A 10,978-nucleotide genomic window follows, 5' to 3' on the forward strand; every position below is an offset into this window, starting at 1 on the left:
CCCGGGAGGCGGAGGTTGCGGTGAGCCGAGATCGCGCCATTGCACTCCAGCCTGGGTATCAAGAGTGAAACTCCGTCTCAAAAAAAAAAAAACATCTCCACGAAAAATGCAAAAATTAGCCAGGCATGGTGGCACACGTCTGTGGTCCCAGCTACTCAGGAGGCTGAAGTGGGAGGATTACTTGAACCTGAAAGATCAAGGCTGCTGTGAGCCATGATTGTGCCACCGCATTTGAGCCTAGGTGACAGAGCAAAACCCTGTCTCAGAAAAAAAAAAAAAAAAAAGAGGGCAGGCAGCGCAGTGGCTCACGCCTGTAATACCAACACTTTGGGAGGCCAAGGCGGGCAATCACCTGAGGTCAGGAGTTTGAGACCAGCCTGGCTAACATGGTGAAACCTCCATCTCTACTAAAAATACAAATATTAGCCGGGCATAGTGATGGGCTCCTGTAATCCCAGCTATTCGGGAGGCTGAGGCAGGAGAATTGCTTGAACCCGGGAGGCAGAGACTGCAGTGAGCCAAGATCGCGCCACTGCACTCCAGCCTGGGAGACAGAGTGAGACTCTGTCTCAAAAAAAAAAAAAAAAAGGGACAGAGGATAGGACTGTACGACCTCAAATTGCATGACCTTAGACCACTCACCACAAGGATGGCCCATCACAGCAATATGGAATCTGCTCTTTGACTTACCACAAAATTAGTAGGAACTACAAATGATCCTTTTGAAAGTGTCCTCTAGCCCTTGCCTCCATCCCCTTGTTATATTGCATCCCCATAGATGAGAGTTGGTGTAGGCAACTCTGCCAGTGGGCAGAGTGGGTGGGGTGTTTATGTCTGTCCAGGATGCCATTTCAACACCGGAACCCCACCCTCCTCCACCCAGGTTCTGGCGGAAATTGCCCAAAGGCAAAGTGAATGGAGAAGGGGTTTAGGGGGCAGAGACAATGACTCTTGCTTCATAGTTCTTTACTCACCCCAACCCCCCATTGTCTCTCCCTTTGTCTTCCTGGATCTGACACTAAGGTGCAGTACACAGATCCTGCCCTAGGAGGCAGGAGACCTAGGTTTTCTGGCACTTAAGATACATGACCTTGGGCCGGGTGCGATGGCTCACGCCTGTAATCCCAGCACTTTGGGAGGCTGAGGTGGGCGGATCACCTGAGGTCAGGAGTTCAACACCAACCTAACCAACATGGAGAAACCCTGTCTCTACTAAAAATACAAAATTAGCCGGGCATGGTGACATGAACCTGTAGTCTCAGCTACTCGGGAGGCTGAGGCAGGAGAATCACTTGAACCCGGGAAGCAGAGGTTGCAAGACCACACCATTGGGGAACAAGAGCAAAACTCTGTCTCAAAAACAAAAAGATATACGACCTTGGGCAAATTGCTTCACATTCAGCCCCTTCTATTAAATGGAGACAGGACTAGGAACCCAATTGCTGTGAAAGGCCATAGGTTGCATCTAGCTCAGGGAGTCACAAACTTCATTGTGTGCCACATTCACCTGGGCTACATGTAAAAACACAGATTCCTGAAAGCCACTTCTAAACTACTGAATAGAATTCATAGACCCAGGAATCAGCATTTTAAAAGTGCCCCAGTGGCCGGGTACAGTGACTCGTGCTTGTAATCCCAGCACTTTGGGAGGCTGAGATGGGTGGATCACCTGAGGTCAGGAGTTTGAGACCAGCTTGGCCAACATGGCAAAACCTCGTCTCTACTGAAAATACAAAAATTAGCCGTGTATGGTGGCAGGCACCTTAGGAGGCTGAGGCATGAGAATTGCTTGAACCCAGGAGGTGGAGGTTGTGGTGAGCCGAGATAATGCCACTACACACCAGCCTGGGTGACAGAGTACAAAAAAAAGAAGAGGAGCAAGAGGAGCAGGAGACGGGGGGAGAGGGAGTGGAGAAGAACCTCTGGATCCGATCCAACCAGCAAGCTCTTGGGTGCAGTAGCAAGTTTGTACCAGGTGGCAGGTGGGGCAGGATGCTTTTCTCTAGACACTCAAGGATGGGTGGTATTCTATACACCAGGCATAGGTGCCTCTGGGTCTCCAGAGCCTTCCTTTCAGAAGACAGGAGAGCTGGCAGGCAGTGGGACAGATCAGGGAGGTAGAATTGGATGAAACAGAACACCATAGAGGGTATAGAAACTGGAGAGATACTGCGAAAGTGAAGTGGGCTTCCCTGCGTTCCTTTGCTTTTACAATAAGAAGCTCCCACTTTACAGTTTAGCTTGCATTTGAGGCCACATGACCATCTTACTCCCACTGGGTCGTCTGTTCCTTTTCTTACTCCCCAACATTGTGGATCAGGTAGAAATGAGGTTGTCACTCCTCCTTACTCTTATCCTGGTGGTCCTACCCAGAAAAATTTTTATCATAATTCCTAAGTACTCACAGAATGATATGGAGCTTCATGCTTAGAAATACAGAGTGGGGCCGGGCGCGGTGGCTCAAGCCTGTAATCCAAGCACTTTTGGGAGGCCGAGGCAGGTGGATCATGAGGTCAGAAGTTCGAGACTGGCCTGACCAACATGGTGAAACGCCGTCTCTACTAAAAATACAAAAATTAGCCGGGTGTGGTGGTGAATGCCTGTAATCCCAGCTACTCGGGAGGCTGAGGCAGAAAAATAGCTCGAACCTGGGAGGCGGAGGTTGCGGTGAGCTGAGATCGTGCCATTGCACTCCAGCCTGGGCAACAAGAGCAAAACTCCATCTCAAAAAAAAAAAAAAAAGGAATACAGTGTGGGGACCATTTGGAGAGGATGATGGAGAAAGGAGGGCATTTGGCCTTGGCTGCTGCCCCAGAGCTCTTAACTTCCTTGACAAGGGGGAACGATGAGAGGAGGCTTGCCTCAGGATCCCTTTTCTAAGGCTTATGTGACTACCTCACCTCTCCAGGTGTCAACAGGTGCACTGAAAGGATAGGGAGAGATTATTAAAACTGAGAGTCTGGGTTGGCAGGTGAGCAAGCTGTTTAGAAAGACTGGGGAGAACTCCCAAAGAGAGAGCGACACACAGAGATGAGATAGAGAATGATGGGGAAAAAAAGGAGGGAGAGCTCACAATTTGAGCATCATGAGCTCAGTGCTCTGGGAACATGCATGACTCAAAGAAGTATGTGAGAACAAGGGAGATGGGGACAAGTTTCTGCTATCCTGTCACTCTATCCCTGGACCCCAGACTCCAGTCTTTTGGTACCAATGTCTAGAGAATCCCAACCCCAGCAGTTCTGATATCTCCTCTGTCTCTTCCACTGCTTCCCAACCCCCTATTTCCCAAGCAGCCAAGAGTTCCCGTTAGAAGCAACTATGCTGGGATTGGGATGCCTTCCATCCCCCTCCAGGTCCAGCTGACCTCTACTGCTCCTGGGCACAGAGAAGAGTAACAGCAACGAGAGGCAAGAACCCAGGGGCGACCCATCCAACCACCTGAACCTTGCAACGCTTCTCAGAGGTCCAGATATCCAGTGTTTCCAACTCCTCAGCTTTCCCCAAACCTTCTCAATTGGCTAGACAGGGCAGAGGAATAGAATGGGGTCAGGGAAAGGATGACATCATATACCTGGAAATCTGTTGGTTCCCCCAGGGCAGCCCACCAGTTGAAGGATTCCTCCTGGCTATTCCCCACCTCCTCAGTGCTGCCTTGCCTCAGGAGACCACTCTCTGGTCGGCATTCACAGCCTTCCACCCCAAGGATCCCGGAGCACCCAGGAAACCATTTAGGTCTTCTCCTACAGGAGTTCCCAAAGATGTCAAATTCCTAAACCAGGGGCAATCTAGAAAGGTCTGACCAAGGTCTCCTGGGAACATACCAAAAGTTGGTTATTTTCCTTCCTCACCTCCTTCACCCTCCAGCCTGCCCCTAGAATCCCCCCACCCACCTTTTAGGCACCTGTGGCGGAGTCCCAGCAGTGTGAGGAGAGAGATGAGGCTCCTGGTGTTGTCTCTGGGGAGGCTGAGCCTGAGCTGACACTGCTGGACGAGGATCCCGGCTACCTTTGAGAATCTGCAAGAGCCGCGCCCCGCCCCCGGGCCATTGCTGAGCGCTGAGTGTGGAGGCTCAGGCTTAGGTTGAACGCAGGGAGCCCCAAGCAGGGGCACCAGCCTTCTCTCCGAAGCCCTCGGCCTGAGTTCTCAGTCCTGCCTCCAACCCTCCCCTTTCCCCGTGGCTCTCCTCTCCTCCTGCCCCTTTCGGCCAAGAGAGGAAACTTGAGCCTGATGTGGTTTCTGCCCACACCCCGCCCCCATCTTGCTCCTGGCCAGTGGGGGCACACATGGCTCCAGGCCTCTCCCAGGAGTCCCGCCAGGTCGGCGTTTCTCCCATGCATATGATGAATTCTAACCTGATGGTCCACTTGAACATGACCTTTAAATTTTATACAGGTTGTTGTCGTCTGCTGTCCCCATGGCTGTCTTAGGGATGGGGAAACTGAGTCATATCAAGGTGGAAGGCAGCTGAAGGTAAGGACCAGGTGTCTAGCTTCCCAGCTGTATAAGCAGGTGAGCATTTAGGGCATAGCCTTCATTTAAGGAAAACCTGGGCTCCGGGAACAAGGGCAGGGGAACTATTTGGAGGAGGAGGGGCCGCTGGCTGCTTTGATGTGTCCTTTCACCTGTAGCCTTCTCCCCTCCCCCCTCAGCCTCAGATGTCCTAGGACAAAGGCCTCTTTCTTGGCCAGGTTTTTGTTAGTGTGTGAGGGGAGTTAGGTGGGGGGCCTCCCAGCAGGGAGATTATTCACCTCCCTTAAAGGGGACCCCGATGCCCTTTGTCCTCCTTTCTTCCAGGCAAAGCACCCCAGCCACATGGCACCCAACTCTGTTAGGCCAGTAAGTACCCTTATTCATCTTTTTTTTTCCTCTCTTTTTTTCTAGAGGCTCACTCTGTTGCCCAGGCTGGAGTGCAGTGGCATGAACATGTTTCACTACAATTTCAACCTCCTAGGCTTAAGCAATCCTCCCACCTCAGCCTCCCAAGTAGCTGGGACTGTAGGTCAGCACCATCATGCCCAGCAAATTTTTTTTTTTTTTTTTTTTTCGATAGAAGTGGTGTCTCACGATGTTCCCTTGGCTGGTTGAATTCCTGGGCTCAAGCAATCCTCCTGCCTTGGCCTCCCAAAGTGCTGGGATTACAGACAGGAGCCACCTCACCCAGCCCGCTTATTTATCCTTGTGACTCCAAGCTACACAGCGAAAGCAGCACAACCAAAGGTCGAACAGCTCTTTCTCCAGATACTATGAGAAAAGAGCCTTTCTTCCTCCTAGTTTTTAATGGCTTTCAGCTCTATATGTCTAGCTTGAATTCTGACATCTGCAGCTTACATTTTTTCTTCTTACGGTGTTCACGTTAAATTAGAAACATCTGAAGACTGGGGAAGCAGATAGGTGCCACTCTGGGGCAGGACTGGCATTCAACCAGCATGCTCTGATAGGATTGTATTTGCTGTTAAAATAATGAAAATGTTCTGTCTTAGTTGATAAAAGGCAGCTTCTGTGAGCCCTCTAAGTGTCCCCCATGACTACACCAGTATCCCAGTTCTCCTCCAAGATTCCCAGCAACCCAGCAACATAACCATGCAAGTAAAGAGGCAATGCAGGTACCATAAGGAGCCTCCTATGCTGCCTGCTTGTGCTGGAATTGGCCAATGCCCATGCCAAACCTATGGCTTTCTGTTGCAGTTGTTTTGAGATGGAGTGTCGCTCTGTTGCCCAGACTGGAGTGCAGTGGTGAGATCTCAGCTCATTGCAACCTCCGCTTCCCAGGTTCGAGTGATTCTCCTGTCTCAGCCTTCTGAATAGCTGGGATTACAGGCATGCACTACGACACCTGGCTAATTTTTTTCTTCCTTCTTCTTTTTTTTTTTTTTTTGAGATGGAGTTTTGCTTTGTCACTAATGCTGGAGTGCAATGGCACGATCTTGGCTCACTGCAACCTCCGCCTCCTGGGTTCAAGCGATTCTCCTGCCTCAGCTTCCCAAGTAGCTGGGATTACAGGCATGCACCACCACACCAGGCTAATTTTTTGTATTTTTTGTTTTTTGAGACAGAGTCTTGCTCTGTCGCCAGGCGCCAGGCTGGAGTGCAGTGGCATGATCTTGGCTCACTGCAACCTCCGCCTCCTGGGTTCAAACAATTCTGCCTCAACCTCCTGAGTAGCTGGGACTACAGGTGCATGCCACCATGCCCAGCTAATTTTTGTATTTTTAGTAGAGATGACATTTCACCATGTTGGCCAGGATGGTCTTGATCTCTTGACCTCATGATCCACCTGCCTCGGCCTCCCAAAGTGCTGGGATTATAGGCGTGAGCCACTGCACGCAGCCAATTTTTTGTATTTTTAGTAGAGATGGGGTTTCACCACATTGTCCAGGCTGATCTCCATCTCCTGACATTGTGATCTGCCAGCCATGGCCTCCCAAAGTGCTGGGATTACAGGCGTGAGCTGCCACGCCCAGCCAAACCTATGGTTAAATGCTTTGAATTCCATCCCTATTCCAGTAAATCATGACTGCACATGCATGATCAAGGTAGGACAGAAGGCAATGCAATGACTTCATTGCATGTTACATGTGGGTTCAGTATCTCTTGAGACTTGGGCATGAATCTGGGTCACACATGTAGGCTCTCAGATACAATTCTCTCATTTGCATACTTATTTGGGCCACTCAGAGGGGATGAAGAATGGTAACAGTCACACTTGTGGCTGACTATATAATGATATCAGGTTACAGATAGTCAACAACTATTGAATAAGAATTATCGATACAGGATACTGGTGTTGCATATACAATTATGGATAACACAAGCCTCATCATTCATTCATTCAACAAATATTTATTGAGTATCTACTATGTTATACATCCTAGGAACACAAAGATGAGCCAGACAGTCTGTATCTTCAGTCAAGTCTAGTCAGGGGATTACATTAATAAATGTGATATATATGTGTGTGCATATATATATATATATATATATATATATATATGCCAGGCACAATGGCTCATGCCTGTAATCCCAGCACTTTGGGAGGCCAAGGCAGGTGGATCATGAGGTCAGGAGTTTGAGACCAGCCTCATCAAGATGGTAAAACCTCCTCTCTACTAAAAATACAAAAATTAGCCAGGCGTGGTGGCATGCGTCTGTATTTCCAGCTACTCAGAAGGCTGAGGCTGAAGAATTGCTTGAACCCAGGTGGCAGAGGTTGCAGTAAGCCAAGATCACGCCACTGCACTCCAGCCTGGGCAACAGAGTGAGACTCCGTCTAAAAAATAATAATAATTCTAAAAAGTTGTATATAAAGTGCTGCGGAGCAGAAGAGGAAATAAATTCTGCCTGGTGAAATTCAAGGAAGGCTTTACAGAGGAGGTGAAAATTAAACTAGGTTGTGGAGAAAAACTAGGAATTTCCCAGGCAGAGAAGGGGAAGAGAGTATTCCAAGTAAATATGTGAAGGCATGCTGGCATAAAATACAGAGAAATACTTTGGGTTTACTAGGTTGGAGTATGGGATGGGAAGTAGCAGAAGATAATCCTGGAAAATTTGACAGGGGCTAAATTATACAGTGTCTTGAGAATCAACCTAGGGAGAGTATACTTTATCCTATAAACAACAGGAATTGATAGAAGTGTTTGAAGTCATCTCTACTTATTTGAGGGAACAGACATCATCAAGTAGGGTGACCTAAGTGAAGAGACAGCCTTCCTTCACTAGGGTGACTGGCTAGGTGGAGGTGTCCCTCCCATCTCACCCTCACTCCTCTCCTACAGAAAAAGAGGACTTCACTGTGGTTCTCAGGCTGTGTCCTGGCTCCAGAACACCCTTTATAGCCCTCAAAGGAAGGGGTGGTTCCTTTAGCCCCTTATTCTGAGATTCCTGAAATCCAGGCTAAACACCCTTCTACCTTAAGTCTCTTTTGTTTGATTTACAAATTGCAAAGCATTAGGAGCCGGCCTGAATGGGTTGGATAGTGCCTATGACTTGGTAAAGCAGGTATGTCTAAGATTTTCCTATCCTTAAGATTCTCTCACTTCATCAAAGGTAGTGGAGACAGAATACCATATGGAAAATAACATAGCCACATATCTTTACTATTTTATCATTCTCCACCTATGCTGCTAACCCACTCTGTAAAAGACTGACTTCTTGTCACACCTGGTCAACCCACCCCACCCTCACCCCCATAACGTGTGTGTACACCACCACCAGCAGCAGGTCAAGCCACAAGCAATGTTGCCAAACACCCCGCTTAGTTATGCAACCAGCTTCCCGAGAAGGGCGGGGTGGGTAGAGGTGGAACCAGGGGAGGGACATGGGTCCCAGAGGGAGCTGGCTGCCTTGCCTGCTTGCCTGCTGGTCTGACCGCAGTGGCCCCAGAGGGTGGGGGCAGGGCTGGCCCTTTATCAGTGCCCTGCAGGGTTGCACCCACCACCCCCTGGCTTCCTCTCTCAACAGACGGAAAGGGGAGGCAGCCACAGGGGGCAAGGGGAGGGCTGGGCGTTATCCTAGGCAGCAGAGCCAGGCGGTTACCCCGATGGCTGGGGGAGGTGGTGGAGGGGTCTGGGACCAAGGAATAGTGAGGCCCCTCTTACTAAAGTAGGGGCTGGCACTGGTCTAAACCGAGGCTCAGATGGCGGACCAGATTTCCTGAGGCATCTACTCATTGTTCCTTGTGTTCCAGTTTGGGTAAGGAGAGGATTAAGAAAAGTCTTTGAGGAGGTTTCTTTCCTCAGATAAAAATTTTTAGAGGATTGACTCAGGAGTTAAGGGGAGACTGAACCCCATTATCAGGCCAAAAGGGTTTGGGGCTTTCAAGGGATTTGGTTACGACGGAGGTTCCCAGACCTGGCATCTAAGAGTTATGCCCTTTAGCAGAGGCTAGAACTGACACCAAAATGGATGAAGACTGATAGATAAGTCTAGCTTAGCCCAGAAGAAATAATCCCTGGGGCTTAATTCTACTTTATTTATTATTTTATTTTATTTTTGAGGTGCAGTCTTGCTCTGTCGCCAGGCTGGAGTACAGTGGCCTGATCTTGGCTCACTGCAACCTCCGTCTCCCGGTTTCAAGCGAGTCTCCTACTTTAGCTTCCCAAGTAGTTGGGATTACAGGCACGAGCCACCACACCCAGCTAATTTTCGTGTTTTTAGTAGCGATGGAGTTGCACCATGTTGGCCAGGATGGTCTTGATCTCCTGACCTCGTGATCCACCTGCCTCGGCCTCCTAAAGTGCTGGGATTACAGGCGTGAGCCACTGTGCACGGCCCTAAGAGACATGAGACGGGGTTTCACCCTGTTGGTGTGGGGCTTAATTCTCAATCTAGAAAGAGAAGTAGTTTCACGGTGCATAGAAGATCTGACTCTTAACACTTGGGCTTGGGCTTGAGCCTGGGTGCTGTGACTCACACCTCTAATCCCAGCACTTTAGGAGGCTGAGGCAGGAGAATCACTTGAGCCTAGGAGTTCTAGACCAGCCTGGGCAACATAGTGGAACCCTGTTTCTACAAAAAAGTAAAAAAAAATTAGCTGAGCATGGTGGCATGCACCTGTAGTACTAGCTACTCAGGAGGCTGAAGTAAAAGGATGGCTTGAGCCCAGGAGGTTGAGGCCATAGTGAGCTGTGATTGTGCCAATGCACTCCAGCCTGGGTGACAGAGCAAAACCCTGTCTCAAAAAATAAAATAGTCTGGGCACAGTGGCTCATGCCTAGAATCCCAAAACTTTGGAAGGCTGAGGTGGGAGAATCACCTAAGGTCAGGGGTTCGAGACCAGCCTGGCCAACATGGTAAAACCCGATCTCTACGAAAAACACAAAAGTTAGCTGGGTGTCGTGGCATGAGCCTGTAATCCCAGCTACTCGGGAGGCTGAGGCAGGAGAATCGCTTGAACCTGCGAGACAGCGGTTGTAGGGAGCCGAGATCTTGCCACTGCGCTCCAGCCTTGGTGACAGAGCAAGACTCTGTCTCAAAAATAAATAAATAAATAAACTAAATAAAATAAAATAAAAAGACTTGGGGACCAGGCGTGGTGGTTCACACCTGTAATACCAGCACTTTGGGAGGCCGAAGTGGGGGAATCACCTGAGGTCAGGAGTTCGAGACCAGCCTGGCCAACACAGTAAAACCCCATCTCTACTAAAAATACAAAAATTAGCCGGGTGTGGTGGTGCATGCCTCTAATTCCAGCTACTCAGGAGGCTGAGGCAGGAGAATCACTTGAACCTGGGAGGCAGAGGTTGCAGTGAGCCAAGAGAGCGCCATTGCACTCCAGCCTGGGCAACAAGAGCAAAATTCATGCCTGTAATCCCAGCACTTTGGGAGGCTGAGGCTGAGGTGGATCATGAGGGCAGATCAAGACCATCCTGGCCTACATAGGGAAACCCCGTGTCTACTAAAAACAAAAAAAAATTAGCTGGGCATGGCACATGCCTGTAGTCCCAGCTACTCCAGAAACTGAGGCACGAGAGTTGCTTGAACCCAGGAAGTGGAGATTGCAGTGAGCCGAGATCACGCCACTGCACTACAGCCTAGGTGACAGTGCGAGACTCATCTCAAAAAAAAAAAAAAAAAAAATTAGCTGTGTGTAGTGGTGCATGCCTGTAATCCCAGCTACTTGGGAGGCTGAAGCAGGGGAATCACTTGAACTAGGGAGATGTGGGTTACAGTGAGCTGAGATAGTGCTGTTGCATTCCAGCCTGGGCAATAAGAGTGAAATTCTTGGCCGGGCGCGGTGGCTCAAGCCTGTAATCCCAGCACTTTGGGAGGCCGAGGCGGGTTGATCACGAGGTCAAGAGATCGAGACCATCCTGGTCAACATGGTGAACCCCGTCTCTACTAAAAAAATACAAAAAATTAGCTGGGCATGGTAATCCCAGCTACTAAGGAGGCTGAGACAGGAGAATTGCCTGAACCCAGGAGGCGGAGGTTGCAATGAGCCGAGATCGCGCCATTGCACTCCAGCCTGGGTAACAAGAGT

At 49.5% G+C, this 10,978-nt stretch overlaps 1 protein-coding gene across 3 annotated transcripts in view; it reads right to left on the reverse strand.

Annotated features, from left to right (window-relative positions):
• NFE2 (nuclear factor, erythroid 2) overlaps window positions 1-4,224 on the reverse strand; it is a 9,905-nt gene extending 5,681 nt beyond the window's left edge. Inside the window, exon 1 of one of the 3 annotated variants that reach the window (XM_017501876.1) lies at window positions 3,902-4,224. The gene's annotated coding sequence lies outside the window, so the exon portion shown is untranslated. Of the gene's footprint in view, window positions 1-690; window positions 1,214-3,890 lie in introns of those variants that run through there. The other 2 variants (XM_017501878.2, XM_017501879.2) reach the window with 2 other exon arrangements.
• Between the last annotated feature and the right edge of the window lie 6,754 nt (window positions 4,225-10,978).

Source organism: Cebus imitator, unplaced genomic scaffold, assembly GCF_001604975.1.
Source record: "Cebus imitator isolate Cc_AM_T3 unplaced genomic scaffold, Cebus_imitator-1.0 Scaffold285, whole genome shotgun sequence".
Classification (NCBI taxonomy): domain Eukaryota; kingdom Metazoa; phylum Chordata; class Mammalia; order Primates; family Cebidae; genus Cebus; species Cebus imitator.